The sequence below is a fragment of the Manacus candei genome, unplaced genomic scaffold (genome assembly GCF_025592945.1).
Source record: "Manacus candei isolate 608988 ecotype Guabito, Panama unplaced genomic scaffold, ASM2559294v1 h1tg000028l, whole genome shotgun sequence".
Classification (NCBI taxonomy): domain Eukaryota; kingdom Metazoa; phylum Chordata; class Aves; order Passeriformes; family Pipridae; genus Manacus; species Manacus candei.
In genome coordinates, this window is record NW_026138076.1 from 41,185,341 (window position 1) to 41,208,164 (window position 22,824).

The 22,824-nt window shown below is 40.7% G+C and overlaps 1 protein-coding gene across 9 annotated transcripts in view; it reads left to right on the top strand.

The window, feature by feature from the left end:
• WDFY3 (WD repeat and FYVE domain containing 3) overlaps positions 1–22,824 on the top strand; it is a 167,008-nt gene that overhangs the window by 23,629 nt on the left and 120,555 nt on the right. For 8 of the 9 annotated variants that reach the window (XM_051790880.1, XM_051790879.1, XM_051790885.1 and 5 more), the window contains one exon: positions 11,005–11,098. The exons of the other annotated variant lie outside the window; for it this stretch is intronic. The gene's annotated coding sequence lies outside the window, so the exon portion shown is untranslated. The remainder of the gene's footprint in view (positions 1–11,004; positions 11,099–22,824) is intronic. 9 annotated transcript variants of the gene reach the window in all.

Here is a 22,824-nt window from a genome sequence, read left to right on the forward strand (position 1 = left end):
TTAGGGGTCAGAATCTGATTTACGTTAATAATGCTTAGGAGTGTGTATTATAAGATGTCTTTGTTGGCCTGTGATCTCTTTCTCGGATCTGACATCTCAGAAGAAATGAATGAATGAACTGAGGAATGAAGGGATTGTCTAGGGAGACACTTTCGAGAAACAGGACTAACATGTTTCAAATGCTGAGTGCTGCTTTCTGAAAGAAGAGAAAGAAGTACGTGGTCATAATTTTTGCAGATGATTTTAAGAGTGACTCCATTTAGACCCTTTTTTTTTTTTTATTAGGACTTGTTCTGCAGTAGCTTAGTTTCCCTTTGGTTCAAGAAAAAAAAAATCAATTATCTTAAATTTATTGAGTGCCAGTGATGAGCCACATTGGCAGGTCTGACCCCTCCATTTGTGTAGGGGATCCTGTTCTACTCGGGGGTCACTAAATGAAAAGATGACTTTTTACTTTGGACACTCTTTGATTTCACATTGCAGAATGAAGCAGTTATTGGGATATTCAGTGTCACTTTAATCTGCTAAATTTTTAAAAAAATTTTTAAAAATTTTATTTCTAACACTTGTATTAGCTGGTCAAAACAGGACGAGTTTGGTTCAAAATGAGGTCTCTGGCAGCTGTCAAGAAGGCAGAACCCAAAGCTGTGAGGACTTTGCAGACAGTGTGCAGAACAAGCTCTCCCAGGAATACAGTAAATAATCTTGGACAATATTCAGAAAGTCTGTCTTCTGTCAGGACCGTGGTAATAGTTAAATGGATTTCTTTGTTTCCAGGTAACTACTGAAATAAGACATCGTCTCATTTACCGTCAGAAGCTGGTAAACTGTACAGTGAAACAGGCATTTATGCAAGTTGTTTTCTTAATGTTCCTTTTCTAACATGCCTTGTTACTTCATTAAGTCAGGAGATACTTGGATGTGGAGAGAGCTGTCGGAATATATACTGGTCTTGCAAACTCAGAGTACAAAAGACAGGTTACATATGGGAGTTCCAGGAGCTGAGTAAAAAGACTCTTTTGTGAGATGAGAATCAGAGTTCTGCAGAACTCTTCTGAGATGTGAAGGCTGGCAAATTGTGGTGAGATGACCAGCACCACAGTAGCTACAAAACATGTTACAGCTGTACATGTACTTTGGAAACAGACTCTGGGAGCTGAAGATTTCTGGTGTAGCATGTGATAGAATAAGTACATCTTTATTATTAGGATTTACGTCTATGATCAACTTTGACTTGTTCCGTTACAGTGTTGAACAGAATCTTTAGGTTTTTTGTAAACATTTAAATATGTACTGATCTGTTCCTTTGGTGTTCAGGATGCTAATTGCCTTATCTCTATCGGAGCTGACAAAATTCTCTAGCAAAAAGAGATGTTGACCTAAAGACCTTCTCAGAACAGTAACATTTAATTTAACAACAAGGAAGCAGTTTCTTGAAATATGTACAGTTCAAGATTTGGAATCCAGTGTCACTGACCAGAAAAGAGTTCTTGCAGAACACAAATAGCTGGCTGGAAACCCAGAAATGAAAACTCCTCTGCAAATTGTTTCCTCTGATCCCTGGATATACCTGGACACCAGCTGTGCAGCATGCATTGTGCTTAGCCCAGGGCAGGGGGACTGATGGGAAGTTGAGCAGCCTGGCTGGCCAGGTACCTGGAAGTCTGCTTCCTCTTTGCCTGGTGCCCTAATTTTCCTTTCACTCAAGGAAGAGGCTCAGTGCCGTGCCTGTTTTGAAGCTTTGTCTGAGGCATTTTGGGGAGGGCACTGTTGAAGAGATGCATGTAGGCTAAAGCTTCTGTCTGGAAAACACAGCTACATCTCCATTATCTCTGGGACAATTTCCCCATATCACACATGGACAAAAGCAGAGATGCACAGATGCAGGAGTTAACTGGGTGCAAGATCAGCTCTTGCCTTTCTGAACATGTTACCTGAAGGACAGCACCATGCAAAGAGCTGTGCTGTTGTCAAAGGCAGCTCACCAAGGACAGCTGCTTTTGGGTAGTACCCTAGTCTGGGCTTGACTCCTGGTAGGACCACCAAAATGTTGCCATGCTATGATTGTCTGTGATCCTTGTTAAGGAAGGGTTGTTAGCACAGGTTAAAATGTTGCCCCTGTGCTGGGGTTGCTGGAGAAAAACCTCTCACAGGACTCAGGTGCTGTAGTGGGTGCCTTGAGGAACTTGCTTGAAGTTTTTAGGGCTGGGTGCGAGTCAGATACAGGAGACTCTCCTAGTCAGTAGTGAGGAGGTCTGTATGCTTGGGAGGGCCTGTCCTCTGCCCACCATGGTCTATAGTATGTCTGCTTTCTGTTCTTTTCCTCCTGTTTTTCATTTACTGCAGACTTAATGGCTGGTTTTCTGGCCTCCAAGCAGATGCCTGGAGAGGAAGTTATGTCCACTGGTGAAAGGTTGCCTTCCCTGTTGTAGAGTAACAGAATTGACAGGAAGCTGAAGGCTTCAGAGGGAAAAGAATCTGTGCAATTGGGAGATTTGGGAAAGCAGAGTAGTAAGTCAGCTGACTTTGCACATTAAATGTTAGATTGGGACACTGGGATTAAGACTCAGTATATACATGACAGCAGGGAAAAGACCCTCTCAAGATGACTCAGGTTGGAAGAAACCTTGGCAGGCCCGTAGTCCAACCTCCTGCTTGCAGCCAGACCAGCTTTGAGATGGCACCAAGTTGCTCTGGGCTTGATCCTGTTGAAAACCTCCAAGGCTGGAGACAGCACAGCCTCTCTGGGCCCCATTCTGGTGCCTCTCCATCCTCAGTGGGCGAAGAAAAGCTTCTCTTTAGAGGCAGTCTGAACCTTTCATGTATCAATTTATGCCTGTTGTCCTTTGTCTTCCCACCATACAGTGCTGTGAAAAGCCTGGCCTTTGTCTTTGGTTTGCCAATAGCCTGTGGCACCTTTTAATATAGGTCAGCCTTCAGTCCTTGTTAGGAAGTTGTAACTTTGTGATTAATTAAAGTAAATAAAAATGAATATGAGCTTGGAATTAATGGCAGGGATAACATAGTGATATATTGATTACATTATGCAATATAACATCAGTGAGTGTAGCTATATTGAGCAAGCTAGCATGTAAACACTAATTGAGAGGGAAAAATCTTTATTTACTTTTGAGTGTATTGTTTGGAACAACTTACACACTTCTCTTAGTAGAAGAAACAAATAACCACCCCCCACCATTGAGGCAATTGAACATAGTACTTAAAATTGTGTTGCAAGCCTCCAAATGTCATCAAGGTAGCTGATCTGTTCTTAGGAATACCAGAGCATCTGTCCTCCAGGCAGGCATCTGACCTTTGGATTTCAGAATTTTAGATACCAGTGATTTAGATAATCAGGGTTTGTCTCTATATCCAGAGGGTTTTATTCATTCCTGTGGAAAGCTAAAGGACTAGCCAGGCATTAGCTTCCTGAAGTATACAGAGAACCCCTCTCTATTATTCTGTTTTCTGTTTCCAATTTGATGAAGCAAAATGTTATGTGTGTTCAGTAAGATTTATTTATTCCTTCATAAATAAAGTAATAGCTTGTATAAAAAATACACTTACTATTTGAATGTGTATTTGGCTGATTATGGTTCCTGTCCTTTGATATTTGATCAACTTATAAAGTATTCATATGGTCATTAATCTTTATTTTAGAAGAGATGACCACTGTAGAAATTTTGACTATCCTTATCCTCTTGGAGATGCACAGGGATAAGATGAGAGGCACTGGACATGAGCAGCACAAGGTCATTTACAACTAGGCTAAAAATTTATACCATGAAGGTAAACAGTGGAGTTGGTTTCTCAAAGGGGTAATGGGATTTCCACCCTTGGAGGTGCTCAGAGCTCACCTAGACCTCTGAGTAACCTGATCAAAGCTGACCCTGTGCCGGGCAAAGGTTGGGCCACATGACCTTCATAGGTGCCTTCCATCCTGTATCGTTCTGCACTTACATGTAGACAACATCCAGCATTTTGTTGACAGAAATCATAGTGCTGTAACATTAAGACGCAGTTACTTAATTTGAAAACCTCTATGTAAAAAGATAATGCTTCTTATCAAGCAATATAATTGATGAAATTTTATGTCACAGGTGACCTGCAAGTCAGTTTAACGTATCTACATAGGGAGCATCTGGAGTTTAACGCTGACACATTGTGATTTATTCTACGAGAAGCACTTTTCTTTGCTCTTAAGAGCAGAAGACTGTTTATGGGTGACTGTGGATTAATGCATCCTTGGCAAAGACTTCTGTAAATTGAGGATCGAGTACGGTAGATGAGAGTATTCTGAAGACAACTTGAAATAAATTTTACTAATCTATTTAAATGCACGTGGATTTGATGGTTCATTTGGAGGGGGAATTAGCATTTATTTCCATTTGGAGCATCAGCTTATAGTAGTAGATATTATCAAAGCTTGCAAATTTAATTAGGGAGTAATTAAAAGGTGAAGGAACATGAAGCGTGTATGACAATTTTCTTGTTCCTTTTTCAGACTAATTTTGGCTTTGACTTAATATAAATGCACAGTTTATGGAGCATTTCTTCTTCTTTCCAGTGGCATAGAAATCAAGGCTTGCTTTAAGTTTTCCTGACTCTTCCAAGTGACTGCAGCTACACTGAGGCAAGATTTGGGCTGTCCAACAGAGCTTACCTGCAATAAATGAGACTGGATTTATTTCCTTGACTTTAATTTTCTTGCATTAAAAAAGCTTGAGTTGTTGGTGTTAAACTTCTCTTGCTTTTGAATTCTACCCAGTGCCAAATTGTTCAAGTTTTCTTTTTATGTTCTGCTCTCTGTGTATAAGATGCTTCTGGAGGAGATGTGAATGCAGCTGCAACTTGAGCATTTTCTTTAGGGTGATGTCTCCCTTTATTGTACTTAGTTGGCACTTTGCTTATATATCTTATCAGGCCTTGCTGTGTTGGAAAGAATCTGGCTAAAATGCCAGACTAGAATTTTTTAGGAGGAACTATTGTTTGAAAGACATAGGAATGTGTGGTGCTCGAGATACCTGTCAAGGGGTCTGTAATTTGATTGTGTTGAGCTCTTGGATGACTTCAGTGGAGAGCAGCAACATTTAACAGTTGTACGTATGTATTAAAGTCATTGTAATGGTCATTAAGACCCCTTTCCTGAGGGTCCTCCCCTTTGCTATTGAGTGTGAGAAAGTGTCTGTGTTTTCAGGGTTAGTATGGAATTCGTCACGTTGTTGAACAGAGTGGGAAAACCTAAATTTTTTTTTTCTAATATATTTCTCCTTCTTCTCTAAACGTGATTAGTTGTTTGAATTATATATTCCCCCTCCACTTCCTGAAATTTGTGTTTAAGGTGTGGTGGTGTTTCCTCCCTGCCCACCACTGGTATCATCTTTCTAGTGTTTCCAAGCTGTGTTACACTGGGTCTTGGGAACAGCAAAAACAGAGTTATGGATGATCATCTTCTAAGTTGAAGATGGATGGAGTAATAGTTGGTGAAAATTTTTAAGCAGTCTGTGGTGACAAGTGTCTGTGGACTTATTTGTGTCATTTTTTGCTGTTTTATAGGAAGGTGTAGTGTTGCCTTTATGCATTTCCTTTCGTCTCTCCTTGAGCATGAGGAGGTTAATGGAGTCTTCAGTAGGAAGCATGCATTCATTTGGAAGTATGACAAGAATGCCAAGAGTTGGATTTAAAAACAAAAAGCAAAGGAATCCAGTAATACCTGTGAGGAGAAGAAAGTACCTGGATTGCTGGAGTTGTGAACTTTATTGAAAACAGATGTGGTATCTTTACTTGTTCCTGCATGCCGTTTTACAGTGCTAGAGTTTGCTTTAGCAGAAGCAGTGAATAAGAAACAGTAACAAAAGAGGGTTTTGGAGGGAACCAGACACTGAAGTTCTCTACCTTGAGGTTTTTATTTTTATTTTTTTTTTTAAGAAATGAAGGTGACCCTTACGTTGGCTTTTATGGTCTCGTCTTTGTCAGAGGGAAACATCTGGGTCTTTCATCCTGATCCTAAGGTTAAAACAGCTGGAGGTCCTTAGACAACATATTGCCCACATTTGTTTCTCTTCTAACAAATTATATGTACAGCAGAAATAAATTGTTGCTAAAGTTATTTCTTATCATTGTAGGCAGTATGAATTCAGATGTTGGCTCCTGCTGGTATCTGGTCCTGACCTCTCACCTTATGTGGCTAAAGATGGTCTTTGTCATCATGTCCCTTTGTAGTGCATCTGAGAGTGCTCCGGTGAGCTAAAGAATACATGCTAAGCATACATCTTTACTAGAAAAGGCAGAAAATGCACTTGGATCACATAATGTTTGTGATCCCTTTGATTTCCTTCAGTTAGAGGCAGGATTTTATCTCTGGATGTGGAGTAAGTGCTAGCACTCAATTACTGTAATTCCTAGCAACAACTGTTTTGGGCTTCAACATCAGTGCTTTGTTCAGCTCTCACTGATGTGTGTTTAGTTTGTAGGTAATGTCTTCCTTGATTTCTCTTTGATAAAACGTGTGAGTTTTGTAACATGGAAGCAGGTAGGAAAATGGCTTGTTAGGTCTGAATAGGTTTCTGTTGAATACCTGTGGTGTGTGGCACAGAAGACACATTTTAGGGCTTTCATTTTTTAATATTCTGATGCCACTAGTACAGTATACATGAACTTGATAAACGCAGTTTATCCGCAGAGGAATACTTGAAAATACCTCAAATAAGGGGAAAGCAGCTAAGATGGAAGTCTGAAAAACATTTGTATTTCTTTTTCAGAAATGAGATATACATAAAAACAGATTTTTATGGTGTTACTTTATCAATTTTCTTCTTTGCAGGAATCAAGGGGTTTGTGAGTGCTGAGATTTGTTATTCATCACTTTTTGTGTGATGTCTGGTGAGGGAAGCAATCAACTTCTGTTTGACTTGTTTAGATCTAGAAACAGTGAGTGCTGAGATATTCAGTCAAAAGTAGAGACCTAACTAAGCTCCTGGTTGAATACCTGGTGGGATGCAGGTCTGGAAATGTTTGTTACAACAAGCAAATTATTTAAATGACAAGGACAAAGAAGTAATGGCAGCTAAGAGAAATATTCAAGTCATGCATCCATATTATTAGAATTGATTTAAATTTACCAGCATCAGTTCTGGAGAAGGATGTTTGGATAAGCAGTAGTCAAAGTTCGGTTGACTATATCCTTTGTCTTAACAAAAAGATGTGTATATTAAAAGAGTGCATTTATTATAAAACACATATTGACCAAATGCATTTTGCAGTTAAAAGAACCAAAAATCTTTTATTCCTACATAAATAAACTCTTCGAGGAGTGCCTGTAGATTGGGAGTTGTCTGAAAAAGCAAATATCTGTTAAAATTAATGATAACTGTTGTGAAGTGTCACTTATGTTTTTATTGTTCCCACTCAAGCTGGCCACCCTAATACTATGTTTTGGGCAAACAGTTGCAAATGACACGTTCTAACTCTTGGAACCAAAGGAAAGCCCTTCAGTGCAGCAGGGAGCCTTATGTAAGCCATGGGTGGGGGAGTGTTTTTGGTGACTTGAAACTTGTTTTCTGAATGACACTTGATTTCTGGAAAATAAAGGCTGTGGCTGCTGCCAGGGTTCAGTGGTGGGTCATGGAGATGAAGTGACGCAGAGCTGGGAGCCGGCAGCAAGGCTTCTCCGTCGTGCTGCCGTCTGCTGAATCACACGCTGCCTGTGCGTACAGCCGTGCGGTGTTCTGGGGATGAGAAGTCATGGAGGCTTTTGTTTGCCTCTGCGAGGGCAACCGCGGTGCTCTCCGTTATATTTGTTACTGATGGTTTATTTTTTCATGAGGTAATTGCCACTTGAGACGCTTTTGAAATGGGCAGGAGAAGACACCGGATATGAAATGGGCAATTGGGTTCTTCGCTCTGCTGCTCCTCCATTAGGCGTTTCAGCAGCCTCTGGATAGTGCGCTAATGGGAAAGCCATTAGCCAGAGAGCAAGGTGCTGTGTGTCTGGAAAGGTGCAGTCTGATTCAGGGGGAACTTCTATTCCTTTCTGCGCCCTTTCAGTGGACAGAGGTGGGTAAGGAAGCCTGTAGGCAGCGCAGCCATGGAGTACCATACGTGGCTGCACGTCACATTGTCCCTTTGGAGAGTCAGGAATCTGGTTCGGATGGAGAGAGGGCCAATACCCTAAGGAATCTAGGAAAGGTGAATCTGAGTCGATTGTTTGGAAAACATAGATCCTTTCCTCCAGCATAAGGAGAGGAAGGGTTTGTTTTCAGTGTTTAATGCCAGTCAATGTATTTGCCAGAGGTGTTTCTCCTGTAAGTAAAGTAGGGCTGCTTTATTTTTGGCACAAAGAGAGGCATTTAGTTCTTGTTAACTATGTTTAAACAGTACCTCCTGCTCCCCTGTGTTTATTGGTTTTGAGACTATAAGTCAAAACAACTCTTTTTGTGTAGATAATTTTGATAAAGTGTTTCTCAAGCTATTGTGACCCTGACAAAATATGGAAGTAGGATAAATGTAAGGGACTCAAGATTTAGAGACAAGGCATTCCAAGTGTACTGTGGGAATACATATAAACTAGATAAATTAAACTTTTGGTTCAGGACCAAGTAAATAACACATGTGAAAGAGGGTTGCAAGCCGTCCTCGGGGTTTTACTTCCTAATGTTGTTCTTTACAGTTTTAGCTGGAGAAGGTGCTGATGTTACCCTTTAATTTCTGCTCAAGTAAGCTTGTGGGTTTTGAGTTCTTGCAGCCTAACTGGTCGTTTGAGCCTTGCAAATATAGTAAGTGTTAATTAAGTTTGACACAATCACAGTCTGATTTATTTGGAGCCCATACCTGAGACCTCCATTGTCTGTATTTAAAAATAAAAATCTATTATTTTGAACCTGAGAGGTTGTTGGTTATATAATACAGTTCTTAATAGAGTAAAATGTAGTTGAAGGTAGCTGAAACTGCAATTCCCTATTTGTGTTAAGGTTTACTGCCAAGCTTGTCACAGTAACTGTTTCTCTGACAGAAGGACTGTTTGTTTATCCTCTTAGTTTAAATATTTACTTGCTTCTGTAGAGATAAAAGTGCTCACCCTACTTCTTGTATTTCTGAGTTCCACAGTCCGGTTTCTACTGTTTCACACTCTGTGCACACACATGGTATTTGGTACTGACTGGTGACTCCTTATTTTTCCCTATGAAGAGATGGGGAGACAAGACAGGTAGGAGCAGGATAAAGGCTTTCCAAGGACATTGTGTTGAATAAAGCGAGGATACCGTAGGGTGGAACTCTGGGCTTGATGGTTCTGTGTGGCAGTGTGAGCCTGCGGTGTGTTGCCCAGGCCTGGCATTAACCTGGACTTTCACACTGGCAGAGAAACCTCTAAGATACTGCATAAATCATGGGCATTGGTGCAGTGACACTGTGTGGCTAGATTCTAGGATATCTGCCGGTCTTGAGTTTATCTAGTTTATTTTATCTGTGCTGACCACTGCAGGTGGGAGCTAATCTCCTGAGAAAATGATTGTAAGCAGATGCTGTGTGAGTAGGAGAGGTAGGTGAATTGAAGTAGCGAAGATACTTGAGAATGTTAGTGAGGGGAGCACATTAAGTGCCTGAGTGGATGGATCCCTCTGGAAATTGAACTCATTAGCCCATCATCCTGTGTGCTGGTGGGCATTGGTGTATTCTTCGTGCTTGTTGCTCAAATGTTTTTACCAATTTCCTAGACTAAAACAGGAGTATTCTCTCTAAAAGCAGTCTTCAATCAAAAAGCAAGGGCCTTTAGCTTTACAACAAAATAAACAATTTACAAACTCCAGAGAGTCTCAAATGGCATATTTTGTTAACTGACTTCTCATCCCTGTACTAGGGGTAGCAGAGGGTTTTATGGTCATGGAGGATGGAGTTAGAAGAGAACTTCTGCTTTAGTTGTTAATGCTGAACTCTTGCACTTGCCAGCAAGTTACTTCAATTTTTATTGCATACAACAGCATTGTAATAAAATGTTTTATTGTTTTAAGCTCTGCAACACCTCTCTGAGCAAGATTTTCACATTAGTGCCATCTCTCTCACAAAACCTTTCGAAGGTACCTGATGCTGTGCTGCCTTTTTTTACCCATGTCAATTTGCCCCCGCTTCACAATATCTTCCCTGCTCCCTTTCATGTACCAAACAATAAAACAACAAATGATGTGAATTGTAGTGTAAAGTTTTCCCAGTTACTTTAGGTTTGTACTGTGGCCTGTACTGTGTAGTGGACTGCATTGCAGGAACACCTGTACTACTGGTGCCAAATGGGGCTGACTGGGAATCAGAGGTAAAATAATCAGAGGTCTGCCATCTCATGGCTAATTAACCAAAGTGCAGCATTCCTCCTAATTGTTTACCAGGTCCTACAGTGAATAGTCCTGGTTTTGCTGCCTCTGCCACCTGCCTTGGGTTAGCTGGAGTATGTCACCATGATGGATTCATGGAGTCAGACTGAAGTGAGCTCAGACTTGGTGCCCCTTGTTGGCTTGTGTGTGTCCACTTGCAAATCCTAAGATGAATATTTTATAACTCTGAAAAAAGAGTCAGACAAATTAGGGGAGAGGTCAGGGAAAGCCAGGCGCATTCGGGAGCTTCACATTTGCTCAGCTGGGTTGGGGTCAATGCAACTTAGTTCTTATTCTCCTGCTCTAATGATGAGAAATCACTTAGTTCCTCGGAGGGATGCTCTTGCTGATCACGGGCTGTCAATGCATTAATTAGTGGTCTTGCACTTTGTATTAACTCTCTTAGCAGTTCATGTGTTCTCAGCGAGTACCATTTAATCGGGGAGATAATGCTTATTTAAGCTTACTGCTGTGTGTCAGTCTCTAGTTTGCTACAGTTCCTTTCCCAGGAGCTATTTAAAAGATTTCTTAGGTTTATGAAAGTCCAGTTGTCATAGGAATGACTGCTCATCCATTTCAGAACAGCAAAGCTCTGTGATTTTATTGTCACATTTATATTCTAACCTTTTTCTCTTTTACCTAGTGAGAGAGCAGCTTTGGTGTTGAAGAGAAACCCGGAAAGGAATGGGCCCTGTTCTCTTGAAGCTGTTTGCCCTGATCCCAGGAATGCTGTAGAGGTTAGTGACGTGAATGCTGAAGGGCTTTTGTGGAAATTGCCTTTTGATTTGTAATTGGCACACTCTTCAATAAATTCTGCGTGCAGCAGTTCATTTGCCTGTCACTGAAAGAGAGTTAATTCAGGCACTGTCAGAACACAGCTTAAAATTGCTCTACCCAAACAAAATTTAGGGTTCTGTTTTTCTGTGTAGATGCTGTAGAAATGCATAGCTGGGTGGCCACAGAAAGTTTTGTGGGTGCAATGCATGCTCAGAGACAAGATGCATTAAACTTGAAGATTTTAATTGATAGATTAAAAAAACCCAAGATGAAAATGATCTTAATACATGATTTGTTTTTGAGCTTCTCAAGTCTCTCATTTTTACTTTTGAGAGAAGAATGCTGCTGCTCTTCACGGGCTAGGAAAGGTCCATTCTGTATCCACACAAAGGTAAAGTTATTTCTGTCTCAAGTGACTTGATTTCAGTATTCTGTCCTAGTTCCTTTGGATTATGTACAAGCTGTATAGACTGATTACCGTGAGTGTTTTTCGCAGTAGCTCTATAGTCAATCCTGCTAGAAATATCATGGCCTACAAGAGGCTTCCTCTTGAAAGTAGAATATTCAATCTAGTTTGCTTTCACGTTTTTTGGGAAGCTAAAGAGGATTAAGTGGATTTATCACCCAGTGGATTTCTTCTTAACTAGTGAAGTCAAAAAAAGCTTGTATAGCTATCAAATCCCGTAATGCTTGGTTTTGCTGATGAAAAAGAAATGTAGCAAGTAAAATTAGATGAAGTATTGGGAAGGGGAGCGGAAGTGGTAGGCCTGTTGAAGTGCTTCTAAGCAAAGGGGTGAATTTCCATGGGAAAGTTGAGTTAAAAATCTATTAAATCTGTCTGGTTACTGTAAAGGATTCTAATCTTTGTTAGTTTACTTTAAAAGCATAGATGTGCGTGGTGTGGCTGCTGAAGAGTAGTGTCAAAGCTTTACTAGAATGCTCTTTAAGATATAGACCCTTTTGGAGCAAAAAGAAAAACAACACAGTAGAAAAAGGGCTGCAGCACTTCACAGACACAGAAAGTGAAGAGATGACCCCAGTGGGAAAAGGCATTAGTACAAGGAAATGCTAGCTGACATTGCTCTTTGAGGCATGTAGAGCTCAACAACTACTCTTGCAAGGGGTACCATTTCTTGAGAGCTTTAGTTATTTATATGTTCTCACCATCTTATTTCATATAAAACTGAGAGTTGTAAAGTGTTGAAGGCGAGTTATCACTTCGAGTTTAACAAAAGCATAAGGAAAGACAAAAATCCCCAAACACTTCCTTCCATCTGAAATCCTGCATTCCAACATCAATGCTTTCATTCTAGCTCTGTGCTGCTGCTTTTGTTTCCAATGTTTTATTCATTAACAAGAAAAAAAAATCTGTCCACAAGGGGGTCTAGTAGAAATATGCCTTTTTTTACTTTCATAGAAAATACCTCACTCCCTTCAACCTATTGTGTTTAGATTCTTTTTTATATGTATATATTCTCCTTTATGGAGAAAAAAAAAGATGAAAGGCTCATCTCCTCTCTTGTTAGCCTCCCCCTTGACTTAGTAGAAATTTCAAGCAGACTGTTGAGTGCAGGCTATTTTGTGAATCTGTGAAGACTGTCTTACTAGTATCATGATCTGCTGTTCAGATACTTATGGAGGAAATACTTCCTTGAAACTTAATGCATCCTGTTCTTCCAGTTCCGAGGACGTGCAAGAACTGGCAGAGCTTAACAGCTGGGGTATACCACTGCTGTGGTTTTATCCCTTTCAGAGCTGAGCCTGCTACATTTGATTTGGTTGAGCTCTCCATGGGGCTGCGTTGAGTTTCGTTCCAGCTGTGGCCTGACTTACCTGCAGCTACGTGGATAAGAGTAAAACATTTGATGCAGTTATGAGCACATAGAAGATAATGAGATAGGGGAAGGCAGCCAACCAACATGAATTTGCCAGGGAGAAAATTGTGTCAAACTGATTAGTTTGCTTCCTTGACAGATGAATTAGATTAGTGCATAAGGGAGGGAAGGGGTAGAAGTGATACAAACAGAAGGGTGTGAGGTTTTGAAGGATGTTCTTTTGAATGTAGTACGTGTAGTGGTTTTTTTAAAAATGGAATCTTCCCTAAATTACTATATTGCAAGAGGAAAATTTATTAAAGTGGTTGATTGGAGCAGTTAACAGGGATTCAGGATCACTTGGAAAGGCATTTGAAGTAGGCTTCTGTAGTAGCTTGCCATGCCTGGATTTGTCACTAATGGCATCCATGATTTAGATCATGGAGTACAGTTTACTTACAAAATGAGCAGATGATGTCAGCTTGGGAGTAGAAGGGTGCCACAAAGGGTTTATATGAAGGTGTTTGTGATTGGGGTGAGCCAAGTGTTCGTGTGTGTTCATTTGACTTGACTCACCCAATGTTTGTTTGTCATACTACAGTAGCTCAGCCAGTGTATATAACTTTACTATGTTGATTTTACTGAGTTGGATGGCCTCTTCCAATACAGTTTGTGATAATTCTCTATTCTTTAGTAAAATTACAGCACTGAAACCCAGAACTTGAGTGGGAGTGGTTGTTACTGTAACAAAACAGTGTATCTGGATTTGGGGTCTTGGGGCATGGCTGAATTATACACATGGAAAGTAAAGAACACTTCTGGAAAGTCCCAGGATTTTTCTCTTGTGCCAGAGGGAAGGGAAGGTTGGGCACTGTAGAGTACACAGCTGCTCTTGCAGGCTTTTAGGAGTGCCACCTCCTTATCTTTCCACCCTTGGCACATCAACAGACCCAGCTGGGAACCTGACACTGGGGCTACCTCCCTCTGCTTGGTCTCCATAGTGCAGCTAAAGCAGCTGGTTGGACTAAAAGCAGGTGCTCCTACAGCCCCTCTTCTCTTCCTGCATTTCTGTGAGCATAGTTGAGAGCACACACTGCCATCCCAGTTGCTGTATGAGGTTCAGGAAGGATGGAGGGGCAGGGGATGGGGAAAAGCAATGCTTGAGGTATTCAAGCTGTGAGTTATTGTTTGCCTTGTTGAAGATGTACAATAGGGAAAAATAACTTCTATATCATTTTTGCTAGGTTGCTGGAGGAGTTAGCAGAGCTTCCCTCAGCACCTCAAGCCTTTTTCCTTGCAGGATGTTGCCCTAATGTTTGTTTATTTATAGTAGTTCCTTTCTGCCACAGGGAGAAAGTGCATGAGTAGGGAGGAGTGACCATATTTTTTAAGAGCTTTTGTAGAGTAAGATATGAAATGTGGAAATAATTATCATCTGGGATGGTGTTAGAGAAGTCTGACATGCTGCTTTGTTTTAAAGTCCCGGTGATAGAAAAGGATGTTTGTGTGCCATGCTTTTGTATACACAATGCATTTCCCATAGTTGTCAGGTTATCGTGAAAGATTAATTTCCTGGCTCCCTTAGAGGTAAACACCAATATTTCACACCAGCTCAGTAATTTTTGCTAGTGGTAGATTAATGCCTGAAACTCCTCTTGACATGTTCCCATCTGTTGGTGATGCCATAGTCTCTTACAGATGTGAAGCATAGTGAGGGGAAAAAGTTTTCGAGGTTATTTCTGCGGAGATGCTGCTCGCTGTTTCTGTGATCCCTGCTGCTGTTTCCGTGACTTCTTGGAGTATGGCTCTTTCTCTTTGGGATCCTAGTAAATGTTTTTCTAGCAAAACTACAAATTAAACTGATGATAGATACACCTTAGCAGCAGAAACCTGGTGCACCAGTGGTGTAATTGGAATGACAAGAATGCTGTGAATGTTTCATGCCCCGTCTTCTGTCCCAAGTAGAGGGTGCTGGAAGAGCCACTTCTGATAAGTGATAGCCTGAGAAAGGCAAGCCTTAGGCAGTCCCTTGGAAAGTCTTTTAAGTCCCATGAACTGAAACAACTGGAGGCACAGTAAACCTAGTTTCAGAGCTTTCTCTTGTTTGATTATAACTTCAAAAAGCTACCTGGGAGAAATTTCAAAGGCAGGTTCCTGTAGATGCAGGAATAGCTGTTCAAAGCTGGGAGATGAAACTTCTGTGTAGCGGTTTTTATAAGTGAGGAGATAATAGTGGAAAAGTGGGCTGCTGTCTGGCTGTATTGCAGTGAGAGTATATTCAACTGCTGTTTACTCATCAGTGTTGCTTAAAGGTCACCTTAGGGGAAGACAACAAAGTCACCCCTGTAGTATCTGCATGAGAGAAGTGCTAGGAAGAGACTGCTGCTCTCTGCTTTGCTCCATGGTTCAGGATGACAGAACTCTTTCCTGTGATAGAGATGGCTATCTTACTACACCTTCTATCTAGTCCTCTAACATGGAAGCCTTACACAAATAGTCTCTCTAAAAGGCAGGATTTAATTGCAATAATAATTCCACAGCAAAGGCTTCTTCTCTTATACATCCATATAATCCTTTACGTTTTTGTCATACGTTCCTTTCTTTGACTTAATTTTACTCGTCTGTCAGAATTTTCAGATGTTCTCTCAAATACACACTCCACGTTGCTCCACCTGGGAGTAAGAGAAAGAGGAGGAGCTGCACCTGAATGCTGCTACCCCTCTGAGCTCTGTGTAAATTACTCCGCTTTTAGAGCACCCTTTCTCTGTTCAAATAATAGCTGTTATCTAACAAGTTGATGTAAAAATCCTGAACACCCTCCTATTGTTGCAATTAAATCCTGGTATTGGGCATTTATTTACCTAATTCTTTAATGCATCTTTATCAACTTATTGCTGGGTTTCACTCTGTTTATTGCATTGTGTTTGTCTTAAAAATAAACGAGCAGTTATCTTCATTCTGTGCAGTGCCACTGCTTGCTGTCAAAGCTTCAAAGGGACACAAAACTAGAGAAAAAGGGATAGCATTGAAAAAGCCTTGTTTTCTCCCTTGTGGAGAGCAAGTTCTGTTCCCAGGTTCTTTGCATCCAGAAGCAGCCAAGCCCTGTGCAGGTTGTCCAGGTGAGCCCATATGCTTTCACAGATGCACTGCAGAGGCCAGGACTTGAATTAAATAACTAGTAAGTGATTTCTGTAGCTGTAAATGACATTACAGTGCATTTGATATATAATTACTGCCTTTTTTTTTCATATTGGTGTTTTTTCCTCTAGCAGTGAAGTGTATTTCCTTAGTGTGTGTATTGTGTAGATGAATCCAAGGGGAGAATGTGAGTAACCTCCACTGCAGTAGTTGTGCTTTTGCTAAGTGGGTGTTTAGGCTTTTTTCTGGGGTAAATTCAGTTAAAAGCAGTGTCCACTGTAGTCATTTGAGCATCCTCCTGTGGCACTGTGAGAATTCTTTTCAGAGAGCAACAGCTTCAATCCTGATTTGTTTTCTGTACCTTTGGTTATTACTGGGGAAAGGGGCTAGTATAGTGTCAAGACATAACATGCAATAACTATACCCATAGTTGTTGATAATGGATCTCCTTGGAAAATACTACCACTTCTGAATAGTTTTTATTAAAACAAAACAACTGGCAGTTCTAGATTGTATGGTGCTGTGCATGAAAGTAGCATTGCAAGCTAGAATAGTAAGCACTGTGAAAAAAAACCCAACAAAACCCCCAATAATAAACTCCAAAAAAAGCAGAAAAGTTAAGAAAAATCCACATTGTATCTGATACAGATTCTAGTAAGGAGTGTCTCTTGTTCCTCCCCCCCAATAAAAATTAGTTCTATTGTAACAGAAATTGAAACATATTTACTTTTCTATGAGATAAATAAAGCAGGAAAATGTCCTCTTACAAATTCATTTGTCAGCCGTGATACATCGTTCTCGTCTGCAGTGACTGTGTTGCAGACCAGATGTCTTTTTGCTCGACTATACAGTTTGTCATCTTGTTCTGCTGCTCGTGTGATTTTTGGTTTATTCTTTGTAAAGCAGCTGTGTCAGTTACCGTGGCCTGGGCAGGAGGAGGGATCCCTTCCCTTCATCCACTGGGAGGGACCAGCTGCTCCTTCCCTGACAATCACGCCCGCCTGGGCACTGGTACAGTTGGCACTGGGGGATGTCGGCGCAAAGCTCGGGAGGTCCAGCTGACTGCCAGAAGGATGTTTACTAACGAAGGGCTGGCAGTGGCTTGTAGGCAGAGGAACTTGCTCTCTCCTGTTAATGGTATCTTGCAAGGAGAGGATTTGAAAAGTAAGATGCTTGCGCTGAACTTCAAGAATTCAAGGTAGGATGAGACCTAAATGAATGCAACTACTCTTATTTCTTTGCATGATACTTTTTCGACCCCTAGACTAGCATTTAATTACATGACTGGCTTGTGAAGTTGTACTACTTCTTGTCAGACTCTTCTGGAGTTGTATTTGCTATTGCAGGAGAAACTGAACCAAATGACAAGCTGAGATTTAGTCAAAGTGTAGTGATATTTTGCATAATGTAAGTAATAGTGCACAGTTTTCTGTGTTTAGGGTGTTGGCTGCACAGAAATAAGTCAAAAATAGGTAAATTATGTTTGTCATTCCACCTAAGGAAGAAAATAATTGATTTTAGTTTGACATGTGCATAGTTTTTGAAATACTGGTAATATGAGTCTGTTCTCAAGTGCAGTAGTTCTGCTGTGAAACAAGCATGTTATCCACAGTATTCTTAGAAATTTAACAAAGTCAGAGAACTGGTCATATTAAAATAATATTTTCCTCATCTCTGAGTGCTATAGGCTTCAGTTTTTCTCTTTGAATAAGAGAAGCTCACTTTTTGTGGATTTCTAGCTGTCCTATTTAATCTTGTAGTATATTGGAAACTTCTGTTGAGAAGGCATATATTCACTGTGAAATACAACTTTTTTTTTGGCATTATTGCCAAGCAGGAATAGAACATTGGTAATGAAGAGAAAAAGAAAAATAGTTTTAAAAGTAGTTATGGTAAAGAATAAATACACCAACCCCTTTACTAGCAATAAAAAGTAAGCTAAATAAGTATGGATTTTTTAAAATGTTGCAGTTTTGTCCCTGTACGAGAGACTCCAACTTTAATGTCCAAGAATACCTACACCCACTTAAGTCATTTAATAAGTATGCCAGTGAACATCAGAAAAAAATTGTGACTGGAGAACTAGAGAGAACTGGAAGAGTGCCTTGACTTGAGCAATTAATATTGCTTTAAAAGTCTGCAGTTTTAGTTTGCTTTGTATGTTTGTATTTGTGGTGTTTGTGTTTTTTGTTTGTTTGTTTGTTTAGGTTGACCATGACCTCCCTGGGCAGCCTGTTCCAGTGCTCTGCCACCTCAGTGTTAAGTTCTTTCTCGTGTTGAGGTGGAACTTCTTGTGCTTTAGTTTATGGCCATTGCTACTTGCCCTGTATTGGTCACCACTGAAAAGGGTCTGGCACCATCCTCTTGACACCTACCTTTGACATATTTATATGTATTAATGAGATCCCCTCTTGGTTTTCTCTTCCCCACACTAAACAGGCCCAGCTGCCCCAACCTCTCCTCAAAAGAGATGCTCCAGACCTCTCGTTGTCTTTGTGGCCTCCGCTGTACCCTCTCCAGTAGCTCCTTGTCTTTCTTGTATTGAGGAGCCCAGAACCAGACAAAGCACTGCAGATGTGGCCTCACTAGGGCAGAGTAGAGGGGGAGGATCACCTCCCTTGACCTGCTGGCCACACTCTTCCTAATGCACCCCAGAATCTCATTGGCCCTCCTGGCTGCAAGGCCACACTGCAGCTCATGATCAGATTGTCACCCAGTAAGCCTCCAGGTCCTTCTCTGCAGAGCTGCCCTCTAGTAGGTCAGCCCCCAGCCTTTGCAGGTACTTGGGCTTATTCCTCCCCAGGTGCAGGACCCTACACTTGCCCTTGTTGAACCTCATTAGGTTTCTCTCTGCCCAACTCTGCAACCTAACAAGGTCCCACTTAATGGCAGCACAGCCTTCAGGTGTATCAGCTACTGCCCCCAGTTTCACATCATCAGCCATCAAATGGCCTCAGGTTGTGCTGGGAGAGGTTTAGATTGCATATTAGGAAATATTTTGTCATGGAGAAGGTTGTCAGGGATTGGAAGAGGCAGCCCAGAGAAGTGGTCAGTCACCAGATGGTGACCTTCAATGACCATTGCTGGAGGTATTGAAAAGAAGTGTAGATGTGGCACTTGGGGACATGGTTTAATGGTGGGCTTGGCAGTGCTGGGTTAACAGTTGGACTTGGGGATCTTAAGGGTCTTTTCCAACCTAAATGGTTCTGTGATTCTGTGCTGTATGGTTTGCAGCAGCTGATTCCAGTGGAGCCCAGTGGATGTCTCTGGACTATCCTAGTTTCAGTGTAGGGGAACCCCATCTAGGGAAAGTCATCTCAAGAAGAGTCCATTAAATGCCGTGTTCACGGTGCCCAGCTTCCTCACTGTTTATGGAGGGGCCTTTGCCTAGGGATGTGTAGGGAATGGTCAAGTTCAGCAGCTTCCTGTTGGGTGCAAACAGACAATGGAATAATGTAGTATTTGGAAGAGATCGGTTACTGTCTAAAATGCAGTAGAGTTGTATCTGCAAGTACTTCTGCTGCTTTTCCATTCATCTCTGGCCTGAACTGCTAATTATAAGGTCTTGGGCTGTTTTGTTTTGCACTTAGGAATACTATGAACACGCAGCTTAAGACATTAATTTACTTCCTATTGCTTTAGAAATAAACAAGCATTTGTGCCCAGGGTTTAATGCTGATTTAAATGCTGATACGCTGCTGTTTTTGTTGCCGTCTTTCTGACTAGATGGTAGCAGAGAGAGGAATTTTATTACATCAGCCAAACATGTGCTGGTAGGATCACTTTGTTGTTTTTCTTATCCATGTTGTTAGAAACAAGGGCAGCTCTATGGAGACAAATTTTACAGGTAATGGGCTTCTACTTACTGCTCTTTCATATGCAAATTTCCTAAAGGCAGAAGAAATGTTTTTCTTTTGGGTATATAAATGGCTGTTTTACATGGCTGGAGGAACTCCATGCTTTAGATTTCTGTTGGGAAGAAAAACCACTGCAACCACCACCACAGATGGAGATCTGCTCTGTGTAATACCACGGTCCTTTAAAAAAAAAAAAATCGGTGGCTTTTTTAGCTAAATATGAAAACTGAGCTTAGACTCGCTATTGTCATTGCTGAATTTGCTGTGTGGGGCTGCAGTGCTTTGTGCATGGCCTTGCTGCTGGGATGTACAGGCTCTCTTGTTCCAAGTTCCCTTCCCCATCTTCACCACCGCACATCCCCACCCCCCACTGCTTGGAAAGGCAAACGAACCAAAGCACTCTTCCCCATTCCTAATAACAGCTCACTGTTTCATTATTGATTCTAATGCAGTAACTTTTCTAGGAAGGCTTTTTTTACTTTGCCTGTTTACTGCGAATGCCTGAGCCACCCTCTGGAACACTGATTTTTTCCTACACATTTATTGATGTCTGCATGCCAGCCAAGCACACACACTTGTCTCTTAAGGTCCCAGGCGTTTTTTACTTTTTTGTTTGTTTTTCTCTGTGTGTGCCTGCTCTCCTCTCACCCCCTTATCCCTTTTTTTTAATTTATCAGGAGCTTCTTAGCAGCATTTCCTCTCCTGAATTGCATGGTTTAGTCATTGCCACGCAGGTCAGGTTGGCAAACTAAAATTTCAGTTCTGCTCTATTCCCAGCGGGCTGTAACTAGTACTCTGTTTGTCCTATTAATCCAAATCAGTTTATATAGGCCTTCTGAAACCAAACCAAAACAAGAAAACCAGCATTCAGAGGTGCTCAAGATATTTTACCATGAAACATATCAAGAATTCAATTAGAATTTGCTCTCCAAGAATATTTTGGAAGCAAATAGCTTGTTCTGTTTTGGTTTGGGTTTTTTAACCAGTTGTTACCCATCTTTATAGTATTATGCATATTTTTCCTGACACTGCATAGGTTAGTTGGTTTATAAGCTTCTCGTGTAATGCTCAGATTGATTTCTCCATTTTGGATGATTTTGCTGAGGTGTGAATGTTTCTGAGATATTTCAATTCTCCAGTGTGTTCAAAACCAGAACAATGTTTCAGTTCTTGCTTTTCTTCATTATATTTTTCAGCTGTAGGTTTTTATAGCAGTATTGAGGTTTGCAGGATAATAGGGGTTTGCTTATCTGCTGTGTTGCCAGTTCAGCAGGTGTGATTACCACTAATCTGGTGAATTTTAATTTCCACAAGTGATCTGCTGTGTTTACAGTATATTCCTAAGGGTAACATTGAAAACCAGAAGTTTTAATCCGTAAGTCCATAACCTGTTAACTTACTAGGCATAATTGTCCTGTAAATGAGTGTTCCAAAAATACATGTCGGTGGAGACATTTCTCTTATTTTTGTCATCTTTTGTGTCTGTTCCAGACAAGTTGGGACTTTGCTTCTGCCTACCAGGTTTTTTGTGTTACATGTATTTTTGTCTCCTCAGTTACCACATTTCTCTGGCAAATAGTGTCCTTTACACTCCTTGAAGGAGAGGAAGAGTTGTATGTCCAAAGCTAGTTCAGACTTCGTGGCAGTCAGAGCTGGATTGCCAGCTTTGAGACCACATTGGAACAAGTCAGGGGAGTGGAAAAAATGCCATAGTGGTGTGATTGCACAAGCATGAGCAAATAGTTTCTTGGAGCCTGAATGTCTATGAATGAACCACCTGAATGTGCTATTGCAAGTGTCTCCTTTCTAACACAATACCTGTGTAGAGCCAGTACTTTGATCTTTACTGTAACCTGTGGTTAGGGTTAATGAAACATGGCAAGATACATTTATTTTCTGGAGTGACCATTCCTCATCTTGTAAAGCAGAAAGGCTTCTTTTACACATGAAGAGTTTTCTTTGGTCCTCAGCCCTACAATGGCAATATATTTTGCCTGGCACAAATTATTTAAAACCTCTTCCTGGTACAAATATTACCTTTTTTTTTTTTTTTTTCCAACCCGAGGAGATACTGTGGAGTGAGAACACTTTGAGGTATGGAGTTTTAGACTTCCTTGATGGCTAGCAAACCCAAACTGGTTTTTGGAGATTAGATCTATGTTTGTATGCAGATGAGGTGGTTTAAGACTTTGCATTGAAATTCAGAGATGAAGCTGTGTAGAACCCAGCAGTTAAATGTGGATTTTGGGTAGCCTTAGGGTTGGACTGTATTTGTTGGTATTGTTTTGTGAAGAGATGAAGGACTGTCTATACTGTTATAGGTACCTCAAAGATGAGGTTTTCTGCACAACCTGGTTGGATGTTGATACAATATTTATTACATGCTATTTGGTTTCTGAAAAGTCGGAATTACTCATTCAATTTCCCTGACCTTTTTCAAAAGCTGCTTTTAAACAAATGGTGGATGTACCTATTCAAATGCTGACAATGCAGATTTACCTTTTGGTTCTCATGGTTGTGTGTGGTAGTTCAAGATAAAATAAGAATTCATCTTTCATTTTAGTTGAAAAAGATGTAGAGTAAAATATACCAAGGCAGAAACCTTAAATGAATATATGTGGTCAGTCTAAAGAGCCTATATTTGAGCTTTCTGGCAGTTTGCTTTGTTAGCATTTGCAATTCTGCAGGTTGATTATCAGTTCATTACTGATGAAAGTGGAAGTCTTGTTAAAGTCTTCCTTAAAGAAAAGCAGTACTGAGAATTGGGTTGGTGATGGTGGCAGATCTTAATGGGTGCTAAATGAAGATGTAGGAAGCAAATTTATCATCATCCAGCCAAAAATCCCATTCTAGGTGCAATGTGGACAGATTTGTTCC